The sequence below is a fragment of the Cervus canadensis genome, chromosome X (genome assembly GCF_019320065.1).
Source record: "Cervus canadensis isolate Bull #8, Minnesota chromosome X, ASM1932006v1, whole genome shotgun sequence".
Taxonomy (NCBI): domain Eukaryota; kingdom Metazoa; phylum Chordata; class Mammalia; order Artiodactyla; family Cervidae; genus Cervus; species Cervus canadensis.
In genome coordinates, this window is record NC_057419.1 from 53689632 (window position 1) to 53707668 (window position 18037).

General features: G+C 44.8%; 1 long non-coding RNA gene across 4 annotated transcripts; it reads left to right on the forward strand.

Annotated features, from left to right (window-relative positions):
* The first annotated feature begins 71 nt into the window (after nt 1-71).
* LOC122435015 lies at nt 72-17251 on the forward strand. 4 transcript variants are annotated; one of them, XR_006267548.1, is made up of 5 exons: nt 72-3112; nt 6502-8041; nt 11049-11586; nt 13653-13753; nt 16676-17251. It is a non-coding gene; the product is annotated as an uncharacterized LOC122435015 (long non-coding RNA). The 4 variants fall into 4 exon arrangements; XR_006267546.1 differs by lacking the exon at nt 16676-17251 and adding an exon at nt 14358-16335; XR_006267547.1 differs by lacking the exons at nt 13653-13753; nt 16676-17251 and having other exon boundaries at nt 72-2079; nt 2963-3112; nt 11049-12091.
* The last annotated feature ends 786 nt before the right edge of the window (nt 17252-18037 follow it).

Genomic DNA, 18037 nt, shown 5'->3' on the forward strand with positions numbered 1-18037 from the left:
TTGGCCGAGTTTTCTTGCTTTTCCCGAAGGGGTCGAATAGCTGCCCTGGTTAGTGGCGAGGTTTGGCGCGGTCGCTGGCTGTGCATGGTGACGGCGTTTCGGTCTTGTTTAGCTCTCGCTCAGTCTGAATTGTGTGGCAGCGCACGGATATTCGCAGAAATGCATGCAATTCATGTCCAGGGAGAGGTCTCTGACTTAGCTGTCTCTCCCTGTAGAGTAACCTGTGTCAGGGAGCCTGGGCTCGTGTATCGCTACGTGTGTCAACACAGGTCCTGTTTGGGTACATTTGATCTCCTTGAGCCTTTGGGCGGAGTCGTGAGTGATGGGATATTTGATCTGAGTGGGTTTTGTGAGCCATAGTACAAAGCCCCTAGGATGTGTGTGCCTGTATTCCGGGGTGTGCCTTTTTGGAGCTTTCTGACATTTCAGTCCCTGGGTGTGAGATCCCGTTGTAGGCGTGTGCACCTGAGATGGTGAGACCTCTGAGTTTTTGATTCTGGTCCCAAGTTGTGATGTCTCTGAGCTGCTTTAAGGATGGGTTTGTCTAAAGGTGCGAAGTCTCAGCTGCTTGGGGATCTGTGCACAGGGTGCAGGTTTTCCATTTGTCTGGGGACTTTATCTGAAGGTTACATGATGTTCTTGAGTTATTAAAGGTTCTCTTTACATTTAGGGATTTTGTATTAGGTTGGTAAGTGTCGAGTGGTTTGGGAGTCAGTCTCCATGGTGTGAAGTATCTGTGCAGTTCTCATTTGTTTCTGTCTTGAAGACTTTGGTCTGTTTGGAGGGTCTTTGTCACAGCATGTATGGTTATGGCCTCAGTTGTGTTTGAGGGTCTGAGACGAGTTGTGTGCTCTCTGTGCAGAGATTCAGTGAGCTCTTTTTGGTGTCTCTGGGTATCTATCTGGGCTGTCTGGAGTCTCTGTGTCAGAAATAAAACCTCTCATGTTCTTGGCTGTGAGGTCTCTGTCCGGGAACTGAGGGTTTGGAAGCTGGCAGATATGATTCTGAGGCCTGGAACCTGACATGCTGACTGTGTGTTGCTGAGTGTATCAGTCGTCTCCTGGAATCTCAGGTTGTTCATAATTATTATAGTGGGGCCAGTGCGTGTCTTGGAGGGTACCTGTGCATGTTAGCAATGTGTGTTGCCTGGCTCCAGACTATCCTTCAGCAAATGTTTTCTGAGCACCTGCCATATACCTGAGCACTGTTGTTGGAGTTTGTGACGGGGCAGAACGGACCAAGTCTCTCCTTTGATAGACTTGGTGGTCAGTAAATAAATCAAGGGTGGCAGACACTATGAAGAAAGATAATGCTAGATCAGGGGAAAGGGTATATGTAGGTATGATGTTATTATTCAAGGTAAGGAGGGAAAGTCTCCCTGAAAGATGGCAAGTAAGCAGAGATCTGGAGGAAGTGAGGGAGCAGGCCATGGGGTTATCTAAGGGAAGAGCATTCCAGGCAGAAGGAACAACAAATGCAACTGTCCTGGTATGGAAATCTACTTGGCGAGCTCCTGAATGTCAAGGAGTCCTGTGATGCACTTGGTTTGGCATGTAGCACTCATTGAAAGGGGTCTGGTTGCTGCTGTCTGTGTTTCTCTCACAATTTGTGATCATCTGCATTTCACAGATGAAGGCCTGAGGGCTCCAACGTGTGCCCTACACCTTCTCTCCTACCTATCCCTGAAATTAGGAGTGAGACCTTCTGGTCCATCATAAGAGAGAGAGAGTTTGAGTGTCCCAGCTGCAGGGATGTCACACTGAATGTCAGCCAAGCAGCAGAGATCAGTTATAATGTGGGAATCATGCCTCGTAACATTGGTACTCTTGATGGAGGGCAGGACTTAAGAAGGAAACAGGAACTGGGGCAAAGGACAGAGGCAGGAAGGGAAGTTGGAGGACAATGAGGGGAAAAAAAAAAAAATCGACTGGCTTCATCACATTGCTTGGGTTTGGCCCAGTTCACGTTGATTGGCCGACTGTATTATTACATAGTCACCTCTTCCTGTCCCTACCCTTTTTTTCCCTTCCCTTTTTTATGCCTGAGCAAGTCAGTCCTAAAGCCGTTAGGTGTTACCAGGTAAGGCATGTGTATGTGTAAATGGGCATCCCTGCCTGGAGAGTCAGAGCCCAAGATAGAAAGAAGGATATCCCTGGGGTTTGGGTGGGAAGGAGGCTAACTGCTACATGGATGCAAGGTTGAGTGAGGTGTGGAAGTCAAGGAGAAGGGATGGTTCTGCATAGATTGTGAGGAGGACCCTTTTGTGGAGGAGGGATCACTTATATGCATTGGGATTCATCAACTCATCAACTATTCAGCAAATACATAAGAATGCTGAGAGCCACGTCTGTCATTTTTGGAAAAGGGAATTTCCAGTATGGAAAGGAAGTAAACTAGAACAAATCTGAGGAATTCTACTGGGATTAAAGGTCTCCATGCAAACTTCTTGTATTCGATAGGTGTGCATATGTGGCTAGACTGATATGTAACTATAGATGTGTGTGTATGTGTTTGTGTGATTGTGTGCACACATATATTCCCAAGTTACTGGAGACAGCAACATTCCAACGGCAATAATTACACCAGTCCCCAGATCCTAGCTTCTGAACCCCTTTCTCCACCAAATGATGGGTTCCCAGGCTGAGGAAGGAAAGGATAAATGAGCCTGGGTCACCTTGTCATGTCAGTAACAAGGGAAAGTTCAAGAATGATGGGGTGACGTCAGAGGGACACAGAATATAGCTTGAGAGCTCTCCCACTGGACGCACTCAGGACTCTTATGTTTTCCACCTTTCTTGAGGTATTATTGACATATAACCTGTAAGTTTAAGATGCCAATGTGATGAGTTGATACAGACATATTTGGCAAAACGATTACCACAGCAGGGTTGACACTCTATCCCCTCACATAATCCTTTTGAAAAACTGTTGAGGAAATAACATCTCAGATCTACCCTCTTAGCTTTCACTGTATTCTACAGTTTTGTTATTTATACTCGGCTATACATTGAATCCACGCAACTTATTCGTCTCATACCTGGAAGTTTGTGCCCTGTATTCAACATTTTGCGCAGGCCCTGGAAACCACCATTCTAAACACTTGGAAATTTCTGTAAGTTTGACTTTTTTAGGTTCTGCATATAAGTGAGAACATACAATATGTGTCTTTCTCTCTTTCACTTTCTTCACTTAGCATAAAGCCTTTGAAATCCATTCATGTTGTTCCAAAAGGCAGAATTTTCTTCTTTGTGACTGAATAATATTCCTTGTATATATCACTATTTCTCTTTTCAAATTAATTTATTTTAATTGGAGGATAATTACTTTACATTATTGTGATGTTTTTGTCGTACATCAACGTGAATCGGCCATAGGGATTTACGTGTCCCCCATCCTGAACCCCCCTCCCACTTCCCTCCCCGCTCTATCCCTCTGGGTTTGCCCAGAGTACCGGCTTTGAGTACCCTGCTTCATGCATGGAGCTTAACACTGTCTCCCTTGCTGCCCTGCATGTAGGGTCATTGGTACCGTCTTTCTAAATTCCATATATAAGCGTTAATATAGAGTATTTCTCTTTCTCGTTCTGACTTACTTACCTCTGTGTCATAGGCTCCAGGTTCATCCGCCTCATTAGAACTGACTCAAGTGCATTCCTTTTTATAGTTGAGTAATATTCCGTTGTATATGTACCACAACGTCCTTCTCCGTTCGTGTGCCAGTGGGCATCTAGGTTGCATGCATGTCCTGGCTGTTGTAAACAGTGCTGCAGTGAACATTGTCTGTTTCACTTCTGGTTTCCCCAGGGTTTATGCCCAGCAGTGGGATTGCTGGGTCACATGGCAGGTCTATTCCTAGTTTTTAAAGGAATCCCACACTGTTCTCCATAGTGGCTATACCAGTTTGCATTCTCACCCACTGTGTAAGAGGGTTGCCCTTCTTCCACACCCTAACCAGCATTTGTTGTTTGTAGACTTTTTGATGGTGGCCATTCTGACTGGTGTCACCACATTTTCTATATCCATTCATCCCTTCATAGACACATGGTTGCTTACAACTTTTGGTTGAAGCTGCAAAGTAAATTTCAGGTTAGTGTTACTCTTCCAATGTTGTTTTTCAGAATCATTTGGCTATTCTAGTCCATTTGCCTTACCACAGAAATGTTATCCTCAATTAGTCTATATGTACGAAAAAGTCCTGCTGGAATTTCTGACTGGAATTGTATGAAATTGATGGATCTGTATGGGGACTACTGACATCCTAATTATATTGAATTTCTCAACCCGTGAACACACCATGTGCCCCCATTTTGTTAGATCTTATTTAAGGAACCACATTGCATTACCTTTTCGGGCATTGTTTATAAAATCTAATTCTCATATATCAAGTTCTGAATCTGAATCTGATGAAGATATGAAAATATTAGTAGCCAGACATTCATCAGTAATGCTTTATTTTTTATGTAGTTTTAACATTGCCCGTTTATTGTGTTTCTTATTTTTTCTGCTAATGTTCATGATTGTTTAATCCAAGGGTGATGGTATGGGTATTTTCTGGGGTAAATCGTGAGATGTTCAGCTGTGTTTTGGGATGGAGACTCTGAGGACAGGGGCACAGGGGAGAGAGAGCAGAGTAGGGGTGGGGGAGGTGAACGCGTGGGGGCAGGGACGGGGGGCTGCTAGTACAAGCGGAAACAGAAGTGAAGAGACACAGGAGGAAGAGCTCCCCTTCTGCACCGAGCGTAGCTCTCCGTACATATACGCATAATGAAGTCTTTGAGTACTCATAGCAACACGGTGAGGTGAGCATCTTTAATGCTGTCATCCCTTTTGTCAGCTGAGGAGCAGAGACACGAAGATGTTAGTGGGTGAATGCATCTGCACAAAGTCACCTAGCTGGCAAGAGCTGAGTCAGGTTGGTGCCCAGGCCAGAGAGAAACAGCCAGGTGTGGGATCTGACCCCCAATCTGGAATACAGTGCAGTGTCTGGTGTAGTCTGGAACAAAAGGCAGATCTACATGTCCATCCGCATGAAACATTACTATGGATCTGAGTATGGATTGGATACAGTGTCTCCTAAGTGGGTGAAAGACCATGGGGTGTCATGTCAGCATGCACACATCACAGAGAACTGTTCCTGGACCATACGGAGGTAAGCAGTGTTTCCTCTGACCAAGATTAGTGGAGCACCCTCATCATTATGGAAAGTAGCATAACCATAGTATAATATAATGATACACAGACAGAGCAACAGATACAATATCATGAAGAGATTACCTCCCCCATCTCTTAATTTTCTAAAATGCAGAGAACAAAACCTGGAAGGCAATAGACCACATACTACGTTTTTTTCTCTGAAGTGTGACATTCTAGATAATTTTCAAGTAACATTTTATTAGTATTGTAATTTGTTGTATCTTCATTGTTACATAGGCAGTTTTTCTATTATAATTGAAACATGGACTTTCTGAAGACTCGTTAACAGGTGTCTTGAGGTTTCAGCATAAAAAAGTTGTGTTGGTATCCCTGCCAAGTGAAAACCCAATCGGCGCACTGAACTCAGAAGTGATGTCTTTGGTACAGCAGGTGGGGGGCTGTGGGGAGTAGAGAGGTCCTGATGGAAGGCTAGCTGAGCCTGCAAGCATTGTGAACAAGGTCAGTGACTCCATAGGCCCAAACCAGAAAACAGCTCACAGGTGCCAAGGAAGACACTGGTGTTCCGTCCATTGAAATGTCTGTGTTAGGACTTTCAGACCTTGGCTCTGTTGGCTCCCATGATGCAGTGGGGTGGCTGTGGATGGGAGTCACAGCCTCCCCTGCAGCACTGCCCCGTTTGTGGGCGATCTGGAGCCCTTTTGTGATGTCTGGGAGTCGACAGATTCCGAAGAGAAAGGAGAAAGAAGATACATGGCGCAGGGCGTACCTGCACCCACCCCGTGCATGTGGTGATAGAGATGGGCTAGAGATGCAGGTGCAGCTTCTTAGAGGGACCAGGTGGGGATGAGCAGAGTTGGATTCGGTGACTCAGGAAGAAATGTGGGAGTGAATGTAAAGGGAGAAGACACACTGAGAGGGGTAAACAGCTCCAACTCCCATTTCTGTAGCAGGGGAGGTGCTCCATGACTGTTGTGAGAAGGCTGCCTGGTCTGAGCTCTGGGAGGGAGTGATGAGCATTCTAAGGACCCGCCATCAACCCTAAGCAGGGGGCGCCGAGTGTGTGAAGACAGAAGTCTCAGCCTTCACCACTGACACACACAGAAAGCTTCTTAGCCCCGCTGAGTGTGGGGCGGTGGCACCTTAGGGAAGCTCAAAGGGAAGGTGGAGGTGGTGGTTCAGTCACTCAGTCGTGTCCGACTATTAACGAGCCCATGGCCTGCAGCGCGCCAGGCTCCTCTGTCCTACACTATCTCCCTGAGTTTGATCAAATTAATGTCCATGTGTTGGTGATGCTATCTAACCATCTCACCCTCTGTCTCCCCCTTCTCCTGCCTTCCATCTTTTCCAGCACTAGGGTGTTTTCCAATGAGTCAGCTATTCTCATCAGGTGGCCAAAGTATTGCAGCTTCAGCATCAGTCCTTCCAGTGAGTATTCAGAGTATTCAGTATTCATTTCCTTTAGGAGGGGCAGAGTAGTTCTTCTTAGTGTCCGAGGGATTCTAAAGGGTCATCTCTCTAGCACCACAATTCGAAAGCATCACTCAGCCTTCCTAATGATCCAACTCACACATCTGTACACGACTACTGGAAAAACCACCGTTTTGACTCTGCAGACCTTTGTCAGCAAAGTGACGTCTCTGCTTTTAAATATGTGGTCTAGGTTCGTCATGGGTTTCCCCGGGGGCTCAGTGGTAGAGAATCTGTCTGCAGTGCAGGGGAATTAGGACACCTGGGTTCAATCCCTGGGTCGGGAAGGTTCCCTGGAGGAGGCCATGGCAATCCACTCCAGTATTCTCGCCTGGAGAATCCCCTGGACAGAGGAGCCGGGTGGGCCTTGGTCCATGGGGTCGTAAAGAGTATCCTGAGAGACATCACCTCCCAAACAGAATCTCTGGCCGATGGGCTGTCTCTCTAGCTTTACTCATCTCAAGTAAAATCTGTTCCCTGGCCTCAGAAGCCACGTGAGATCACGAAGGAAACTTGAGGCAGTGGTGCTTTAAGCAGCGATTTGGTGCGAGATCTTTATTCGTGTGGGCCAAGTGACTGCGGGGAATGAAATGGGGCAGGGTGATGAAGGAAATGAGATGATGAATTTATTGCCCCGGCCACCTCCCTGCCCCCAGGTAGCCGACTTCAGTAGGGCTGGCTGGTGTCAATGGCGCGTATATAGGCTCACTTGGAACAACATCCTGTGTGTGGTGTGAGGAACGTGGTGGGCAAATCAGACAGCATGGCCAAACATTCTTTCTCAGAGTGGATGGAGGGAGACGAGAGAAAAGAATGATGAACCATGGGTTAGTTGTGAGTCAGTTTCTAAAATCTCAGTATTTCTTCACAAGGCGTGTGTGTGTGAATTCTTTTCTTTATCTGAGAATTGGCTTTCTAGGTGAGGAAATTTCGTGAGAGACTCCTTGTGACATGTGGCAAGAGGTTGGGAGTGAATTGGGTTAAGGTCATTTTCCACGTGTTTCACACCAAATGTTTGTTTAAGGGGATAGCAGTGGCCTTAAAGAACTGAACTAAGTGGTTGAAATAAAGGTTTCAGTTCCTGAAATGTGAAGAGACTCTGGGATGTGTGTTCATCCTAGCCAGTAGTCACAGGCAACTCATAAACTCATAGGATTTGAACCGTGTCTTCCTAATGGCTTTTGCTTTCTGCCCTTGAATGTGGTGGAGGCCTCAGTTCCGGTGACTAAAGTTCCTCAGTAACAGTTCTCTGAGAAAAGTACCTCTCTAGAAAAGAGCAGTGCCTGGGAAGCTGATCTAAAATTTTAATATAGCCTGTGATGTAATTTTTATTAGCTTCACCCGGGATATGATCATTCAAAGAATCTAGAGACATGCACCTACTTCGGTATCTACCATTGGATTTTTCAAATGAACATACAGTAAGATTGGCCCAGTTTTCTTTCTTATTATTTATCTATTTATTGTTGGCTGCACTGAGTCTTGGTTGCTGCACGAGGCTTTCTCTAGTTGTGGAGAAGGAGGACTACTCTCTAGTGGCGGTGCATGCGCTTCTCATTTCAGAGAGTTTTCTTGTTGCAGAGCATGGACTCTAGGCTCGGTGCATGCGCTTCTCATTTCAGAGACTTCTCTTGTTGCAGAGCATGGACTCTAGGCTCGAGGGCTTCAGTAGTCGAAGCAGGTGGGTTCAGTAGTTGTGACACACAGTCTTAGTTGCCCTGGGACAGGTGGAATCTTCCTGAACTAGGGACCGAACGCCTGCCCCGTTGCATTGGCAGGTGGGTTTTGTTTTATTTTTTTAATCATTAATTTATTTTAATCGGAAAATAATTACTATACCATATTGTGATGGCTTTTGCCATATATCAACATGAATCGGCCGCAGGTATACATGTGGCCTCCCCTCCTGAACCCCCATCCCACCCCCCTCCCCACCCTATCCCTCTGGGTTGCCCCAGAGCACTGGCTTTGGGTGCCCTGCTTCATGCATTGAACTTCCACTGGTCATCTGTTTTACATATGGGAATGTATATGTTTCACTGCTCTTCTCTCAAATCATCTCACCCTTGCCTTCTTTCACTGAGTCGAAAAGTATGTTCTGTACGTCTCTGTCTCCGTTGCTTCCCTGCATGTAGAATCGTTGCTACTGTCTTTCTAAATTCCATAAATATGCATTAATAGAAGCCTTGTCTTTCTCTTTCTGACTGACCTCTCTCTGTATAACAGGCTCCAGATTCATCCACATCATTATCACTGATTGAAATGTGTTCCTTTTTATAGCTGAGTAATATTCCATTGTGTATGTGCACCACAACTTCCTTATCCATTCATCTGCCGATGGACATCTAGGTTCCCTCCATGTCCTAGCTGTTGAAAACAGTGCTGCTGTGAACATTGGGGTACATGTGTCTGTTTCACTTCTGGTTTCCTCAGGGTGGTTTCCCTCAGCAGTGGGATTGCTGGGTCATGTGGCAGTTCTGTTCCCAGTGTTTTAAGGATTCGCCACTCTGTTCTCCATAGTGGCTGTACCAGTTTGCATTCCCACCAAGAGAGGAAGAAGGTTCCCTTTTCTCCACACCATCTCCAGCATTTATTGTTTGTAGACTTTTTGATGATGGCCATTCTGACCTGTGTGAGATGATACCTCATTGTGGCTTTGATTTGCAGTTTTCTAATAATGAGTGATGTTGAGCATCTCTTCATGTGTTTGGTAGCCATCTCTATGTCTTTGGAGAAATGTCTCTTTAGATCTCCTGCCCACTTTTTATGGGGTTTTTCGTTTTTGTGGTATTGAGCTGCATGGGCTGCTTGTATATTTTGGAGATTCCTTCTTTGTCAGTTGTTTCATTTGCTGTTATATTCTCCCATTCTGAGGGCTGTCTTTTCACCTTGCTTATAGTTTCCTTCATTGTGCGAAAGCATTTAAGTTAAATTTGGTCCCTTTTGTTTATTTGTGTTTTTATTTCCATTACTCTGGGAGGTGGGCCATAGAGGATCTTGCTGTGATTTATGTCAGAGAGTGTTCTGCTGTTGGTCCTTTAATGGACCGGAACCTGATGGTCCAGAGTCGACAATGAGAGAGTGAAAGAAGGAAAGAGGCTAATAGTCCCTGGGTTATGCAGCTGGCTTCCGCGATCCAGGGAATCAGCCAGAAATAGAGAGATAGAGAGAGAGGGAGAAAGAAGGAAAGAAAGACAGTCTCGGGGACCAAAGCTCTGATGGAGCAAAGGTGTTTTAATCAACATGGCATGGGCATATATACTGTCTTACAAGGTAATTATTCTCAGCAAAGATAAAGATTAAAATCCAGACTTACAGAACACAAGGTGATCCCTATTAAAGAGAGAAGAGGGTACTTATCACCATAATGAGAAACTAACGATGGAAATGCCTGGATTCCTTAGCCCCAGGAAAGGCGTGTCTCTCCTCTTAATGCCTGAATATTCAGGAATTATTAAGGGCCAAAAGTTTCCTGACAGATCCAAAAGAGCACACAGGAAGCCTCCTGTTCAATGCATCCTGATATTCTGCTTATGGTTTCCTCTTAAGAGTTTTAGAGTTTTTGGTCTTACATTTAGATCTTTAATCCATTTTGAGTTTATTTTGTTGTGTGGTGTTAGAAAGTGTTCCAGTTTCATTCTTTTACACGTAGTTGAGCGTTTTCCCCAGCATCACGTGTTGAAGAGACTTTGTTTATGCCATTGTATATTTGTGCCTCCTTTGTCAAAGATAACCTGTGCATAGGTGTGTGGATTTATCTCTGGGTTCTCTATTTTGTTCCATTGATCTATATTTCTGTCTTTCTGCCATACTGTCTTGATGGCTGTCTTGATGGCTGTAGGTTTGTAATAAAGTCTGTAGTATAGACTGAAGTCAGGAAGGTTGATTCCTCCAGGTCCATTCTTCTTTCTCAAGATTGCTTTGCGTATTCAGAGTCTTCAGTGTTTCCATGCAAACTGAGAAATTATTTGTTCTAGTTGTGTGAAAGATACCTTTGATAGTTTGATCGGGATGGTGATGAATCTACAGATTGCTTTGGGTAGTAGAGTCATTTTCACTATACTGATTCTTCCAATCCAAGAACATGGTACATTTCTCCATCTCTCTGTGTCAACTTTGATTGCTTTCATCAGTTTTTTTTTTTTTTTTTTTTTTTTTTTTTTTTTTTTTTAGTTTTCTGTATACAGGTCTCTTGTTTTTTTACGTACCTTTATTCCTAAGTATTTTATTCTTTTCATTGCAATGGTGAATGGGATTGTTTACTTAAGTACTCTTTCTGATTTTTCTCTATGAGTTTATAGGAATGTAAGGGATTTTTGTGTGTTAATTTTGTATGGCAGGCACATTCTTTTTTTTAGTTTTTAAAATTTTTTTTATTTTTTCATTTGTTTATTTTAGTTGGAGGCTAATTACTTTACCATATTGCAGGCACATTCTTAACCACTGGACCTCCAGGGAATTGCTGGCCTGCTTGTCCTTGGGTGTGCAGTTCTCTGGGCTCTGATACACGGAGAGATTGCAGTGATCACCACCGCGACCAGGACACAGGCCGAGTCCGTCACCCCAAAAACACCCAGCTGCTGCCCCTTTCTGGTGTCCTCTCCCACACCCCAATCCCTGGCACAAGGATCTGTCCTCCTCCACAGAGGACTTTGTCCTTTGCAATTTTAAAATTCCTTACGTATTCTGAATATAAGACCTTTCTCGGATCTGTCATTCACGAACATCTTTCCCCTAATAACAAATAGCTTCCCTTTTCGTTACAGGAGACATGAGTGATGAAATCTTCTTTTCCTCCCCACACTCAGAGCCCAATGTGGTGTAGCCAGCAAGTGCCCGTGAGATTCTTCAGAAGTGAAAATGAATTCTGCTGTCTGTCAGTCAGTCTGTGCTATCAGCTAGCCCCCAGAGCTGTATTTCTGCAGAAATCCACGAGTCTTCTGCAGACAGAGGCACTTGAGAACAGGTATATTTATTGGAGTCTGAACTTGCGATCTCATCAGAGAGCTTCAGAGCTCAACCCATCTTGCAGGACTTGTCTCCCAAGGGAGCTTTTCTTCTTGAAACTCAGAGGCGTGAATTTAGTCAGTGTGGGCATGTTTAGCAGGGCGAACATGGCATTTCAAGGTTGCTCATCTTTTACCAGGTATCAGACCACATTCAATGTATTTCTTTCTGTCACCTTATTTACTCCTCCTTCAAAGACCCGTCATTTTGGACGATTTCAGTCCTAATTGATGAGGTGAGAAAGCAGAAGACAGAGAAGTCAGGGGGATTGCTCAGAGTCATATAGGCCGCCAGAGGAAAAGTGACCCACAAACCTTGGCATCCTCCATTCAGAGCCCCCACTCTTTATTTCTTCAGTAAAGTTGCCATGCGTGCGTGCATGCCAAGTCACATCAGTCATGTCCAACTCTTTGCGACCACATGCCTGTTGCCCGCCAGGCTCCTCTGTCCATGGGATTCTCCAGGCAAGAATACTGGAGTGGGTTGCCACGCCCTCCTCCAGGGGATCTTCCCGACCCGGGAATCCAACCCACGCCTCCTGCAGCTCCAGCAATGCAGGAGGATGCTTTACTGCTGAGCCACCGGGGAGGCCCAAGGTTGACCTATGATATTATATTTGTTTCAAGTGCACAACAAAGTGATTCCATATTTTTAAACATTATGAAATGAATTGCCACAATAAGTTTGGTTACCATGTGCCACCACAGAGATTTATTATAAGATTATTGACTATATTCCCTGTGTGTACATTCCATTCCCATGACTTATTTTATAACTGGAAGTTTGTATCTCCTAACCCCTTCCCTGTTTTACACATCTCCCTACTCCTTCCTCCTCTGGTAACCACCAGTTTGTTCTCTGTGTCTCTGACTCTATTTCTGTCTTGTTTCCCATGCTCTCTTACTTATTTCTGAGGTTCCACATATAAATAAAACTCTGTGGTATTTGTCTTTCTCTGTGTGCCTAGTTTCACTTGGCATCATACCCTCTAGGTCCATCCATGTTGTCAACAATGACAAGATTTCATTCTTTTTTTAATTGCTGAGTAATATTCCACTATGTGTGTGTGTGTGTGTACACCATTTCTTCCTTTTTGACTCATGTATCGATGGGCACTTAGGTTCCTTCCAGATCTTGGATCCCCTTGGCTGTAAATAGCACTGCAGTGGACAGAGGAGCACATATATCTTTTGTGACTAGTGTTTCTTCTGTTCTTGAGGAAAATACCGAGAAGTGGAACTGCTGGATCATATGGTGGTTCTGGTTTTCAGTTTTTGAGGAAACCCTCATTGTCTCCATAGCGGCTGCACCAATAAACATTTCCACCAACACCGCACGAGGGTTTCCTTTTCTCTGCATCCTCGCCAACATTTCTTACTTGTTGTCTTGTTGATAATAGCTACTTGACAGGTATGAGAGAGTACTTCACTGTGGTCTTGATTTTCTAATCCCTGATGAGGAGATGTTGAGCATCTCTTCATGTGTCTATTAGCCATCTGTATCTCTTCTTTGCAGAAAGGTCTATTCACTGCTTTGCCCCGTTTTAAAATCAGGTTTTGGGTGTTTTCCCCAGTACATCCTATGAGTCCTTTAGCTCTTTTGGATATCTATCTCTTTTCGGATGTGTATCACTTGCTCATATCTTCTCCCACTCAGCAGGTTGCCTTTTTCTTTTGTTGACGGTTTCCCTTGCTCTGTAAAAGCTTCTTAGTTTGATGAACTCCCATTTGTTTATTTTTGCTTTTGTTGCTCTTGCCTGAGGAGACATGTCAAAAAAACTATTGCTAAGACCTATGTCAAAGAGTGTCCTGGCTACGTCTTCTTCCAGGAGCTTTATGGTTTAAGGTCTAACAATTTCGTCTTTAATCTTCTGTTGTTTTTGTTGATTTTTGAATGTTGTGTACGAAAGGGGTCCGAGTTTTCCCATAACCTTTCATTAAAGAGATAGCATTTTCCATGATGGACGTTCTTGGCTCCTTTGTCATAGACTAATAGGCCATATGAGCGCAGGTTTATTTCTGACAGAGCATCCCCAACTGTACCCTGCGTAAAGGCTGGGGTGAAGTGAGAAGACCCGGTGACTTCAGTGTCCGTCCACAGCTGGTGGCACACCAAGTCTGGATAAGGTACGTCATTGATGCTAGCCACAATGCACTGGGGCAGGGATGGTCATCCCCACCTGGCACAGGTTCCCCAGGGTGGGATGCGATGGGCTCACTCCAGCAGCCAACCCAGGTCGATCCCGCCATCCACAGTCCCTCAATTTAGCCAATCACGAAGGTTTTCACTGTTGTTGTTACATCCCCTCCATGCTGTGCCAGGCTGGCTGTTGAGAGGGGGAGGTGAGGAGGAATTGCATGGCCAGTCCCTGCCCCTGAGAGTTGAGTCATTAAGCAGAGGGGAGATCTGACACCCTTAGATGTGGTGGCGAGTGCGTCACGGATCCCCTGTGAGGCTGCGTTGCTAGGAGATGAGAGGAGTGATGAGGATCAGGGTAGATGAAGTGGACATGGCGGGGGAGGGGACAGGGTACTCTGGGTCCTTGCTGTGCCAGTCCCGACTGCTGAATTACCCACAGACTGCAAGAGGGCACCCGGAGGATGGATGGGCGGCTGTAAATGAGGATATCAGCAGTGCCACCCCCTCCCCACCTCAAAGTCTGTGTCCCCAACCTGCCTATTGGGTGTTGGTGGTCTGGGGGTCACTTCTGAGACAGCATACTCTCCCCAGTTACAGAGTAGGAGCCAGAATCCTGTGATGTGCAGAGATGTCCCGCCCGTCAAATCCTAGACCAGAGACCGAGCCATAGGAACCAACAGGCCAGAGAATGCTGGATGGGGAGTTGGCTTAAATGCAGTGGCCAAATAACAAATCTGAATGTACCTGTAGCAAGCAACGATATTGAACCATTCATTTAAAGACCTTCCCATAAAGGGAAGTCCTGGGCCTCCTGGTTTCATCAGTGACATCTATCAAATGTTTAAAGAAGAAATAGCACCCATCCTTCACAGATTCTTCCTGATTAGACAGGAGGGAGGAGGGAACATTTCCTCATTCATCCTATAAGCACAGTATTAGCCCGGTACCAAAGCCAGACTTGACATCACCAGAAAGCTACAGATCCATATCTATCATGAATAGCGATGCATACACCCTCAACACAGTATCAGCAAAGCAAATAGAGAAACATTTTGCAAAGGGCTGTGCAAGATTTTTCCCAGGATTGCAGTATTGGACCAACACACAATTTCAGTTATGGGAAACAGCGTATTGATATAAGGAAGGATGGAAACCACCTGTCACCTTGACAGACAAAGAAAAAGCATTTGACACAGTTCAAGACCCGTTCATGACAAATAAGTCAATAACTAAATCAATAAACACGGTCAACCAGCTCAGGATAGAAGGGATCGTCGTCGTGGTGCTGAAGGACATCCGCGAGAACCATCCTGCTCTCGTCACGTCACATCCAGTAGTGTCTGAGTGAATGCTTGCCTCTTGAGATCCAGACCAAGGACAGGGGGTCTGCTTCAACCGCCTCTATTCCACACTGCCGGAAGGGTCTAGCCTGTGCACCGTGCAAAAGGAGCAATGACATCATTGGGAAATGAGAAGCGAAACCTATGTCCACACAAATACTTGTCCTTACAGGTCTTTCACAGCAGCACTGTTTCTAATTTCCAAATAGTGGAGCAGCCTAAAAGTCTGTCAGCTGGAGAGTGGTAAACAAAGTATTCTGTATGTAGCCATACAGTGGAATAGCATAGACGGATAAAAAGTGATGAACTTCTGCTTTCTGCTGCCACGTGGGTGAGCCTGCAAAGCATTACGCTAAGTGAAAGAACCGAGACGCAAAAGGCCACTTCCTGCAGGAGTCCGTTGATATGAAGTGCCCAGAAAGGGCAAATCTACAGAGAGGGAAATCAGACGAGAGGATGCCTGGGCCTGCAGGTCCTGTTGGGGATCGACTGCTGACGGGTACGCGGAACCTTTAGTGGCGCTGGCGGTGTTCCACACCTGCACTGTGGTGGGGCTTGCACCACTGTGTGAAGGTGCTAAAAGTCACTGCCCTGGAAGTGATGGGTGTGATTTGTGGGATGTAATTACACCTCAGTAAAGCAGTTTAGGAAGGTAATGCAGATGTCCAAGTGAGACATGTGGGGAAAGACATGCCATCGCTTTGTAACAACGAGGAGTGCCCCTGCTCCTTCCACATTCTGGGTCCGGCCTCCTCCACGAGTGCTAGATGCTCCCTCCAGAAACAGTCGCTGTGCACGTCAGGTCCTCACGGGCATCCCCCATAAATTTCCCAACTACCTTGGCCAGTCCTCTGCCCGAGCAGGAGGGATCGATTTTCTTCCGTGCTTGCTGGCATTTTGGTTTCTGTGGACTGCAGGGGGCAGTGTTGCTCCGAGGAGCCGCTTGCCCGTTCCTCCCCCGCCCTTCGGGGTTGAAAAAAGGCTGTAATAAGCGACGGAGGTTTTTTCTGCGCTTGCGCTGTTTGGCTGCTTCGAAGTGCTGAGGAAAATGCTGAGATACATATTAAGCAAACTGAATGAGTAACAACAAAGAGAAAATATTAAGCAGATCAAGGGAAAAAAGTAGCAAATAACAGAAGAGGGCATCCCCATAAGATTATCAGCTGATTTCTCAGCAGAAACTCTGCAGGCCGGAAGGGAGTGGCATGATGTATTTAAAGTGGAGAAAGGAGAAGGTGAGGGTGGGATGTTTCAAAAGAACAGCATGTATATTATCTATGGTGAAACAGATCACCAGCCCAGGTGGGATGCATGAGACAAGTGCTCGGGCCTGGTGCACTGGGAAGACCCAGAGGAATCGGGTGGAGAGGGAGGTGGGAGGGGGGATCGGGATGGGGAATAAGTGTAAATCTATGGCTGATTCATATCAATGTATGACAAAACCCACTGAAATGTTGTGAAGTAATTAGCCTCCAACTAATAAAAAAATTTAAAAAAAATAAAAATAAAGTGGAGAAAGGGAAAAACCTACAGCCAAAAAGACTCTACCAAGCAAGGCTCTTCTTTCAGATTCAACAGAGGAATCAAAAGACAAGCAAAGGCTCAGAGAATTCAGCAGGACCACGCCAGCATTACAACAAAGACTAATGTAACAGCTCTAGGCAGAAACAAAAAGACCAATGGAACACAATAGGAAGCCCAGAGATAGATCCATGCACCTATGGGGCACGTCATCTATACCCAAGGAGGTAAGAATATACAATGCAGAAAAGACACCATCTTCAATAAGTGGTACTGTGAAAATTAGACAGTAACATGTAAAAGAATGAAATTAGAATACTTACTAACACCACAGGGGGGGGAAAAAAAACTCAAAATGAATTAAAGACCAAATGTAAGACCAGATACTATCAAACTCTTACAGGAAAACATCGGCAGAACACACTAACAAAGATTTTAGCAATATCCTCTTTCCATTAATGGAAATAAAAATAAAGAAATGGGACCTCATTATACTTAACAGTATTTTACACAGCAAGTTCAGTTCAGTTCGGTTGCTTAGTCGAGTCTGACTTTTACACAGCAAAGGAAACTATAAACAAGGTGAAAAGACAACCCTCAGAATGGCAGAAAACAATTTCAAATGAAGCAACTGAAAAAGAATTAATCTCAAAAATATACAAGCATTTCATGTAGCTCAATATCAGAAATATAAACAACCCAATCAAGAAATGGGCAGGAGACCTAAAACAGACATTTTTCCAAAGAAGACATACAGATGGCCAACAAATACATGAAAAGATGTGCAACATTGCTGTTTATTCGTGAAATGCAATTCAAAAGTACAATCTTGTCAGAATGGCCACCATCAACAAATCTGCAAAACATCAATGCCAAAGAGGTTGTGGAGAAAGGGAATCCTCTTGCACTGTTGGTGGGAATGTAAATTGGTACATACACTGTGGAGCACATTGTTTATCCTCCCCCTGTTTGTATTTTTTTTTTTTTTTTGCAGTTTTTTCTTGTAGTTTATTTCTAAGCCCACAGCATTGTGATCAGAAAAGACTCTTGACGTGATTTCAATTTTCTTAAATTTATGTGGCTTGATATGTGACTCAAGATATGATCTATAAAGAATGTTCTATGTGCACATGAGAAGAAAGTGTATTCTGCTGCTTTTGGATGGAATGGCCTAGAAATAGCAATTGAGTACATCTGGTGTAATGTGTCATTTAGGGGCTGTGCTTCCTTCTTGATTTTCTGTCTGGATGAGCTCTTCGTGGATGAAAGTGGAGTGCTAAAGACCCCCACTATTATTGTGTTGCTGATGTTTTCTCCTTTTGTGGCTGTTTATATATTGAGCTGCTCCTATGTTGGGTGCATATTTATTTACAATTGTTGTGTCTTCCTCTTGGAATAATCCATTGATCA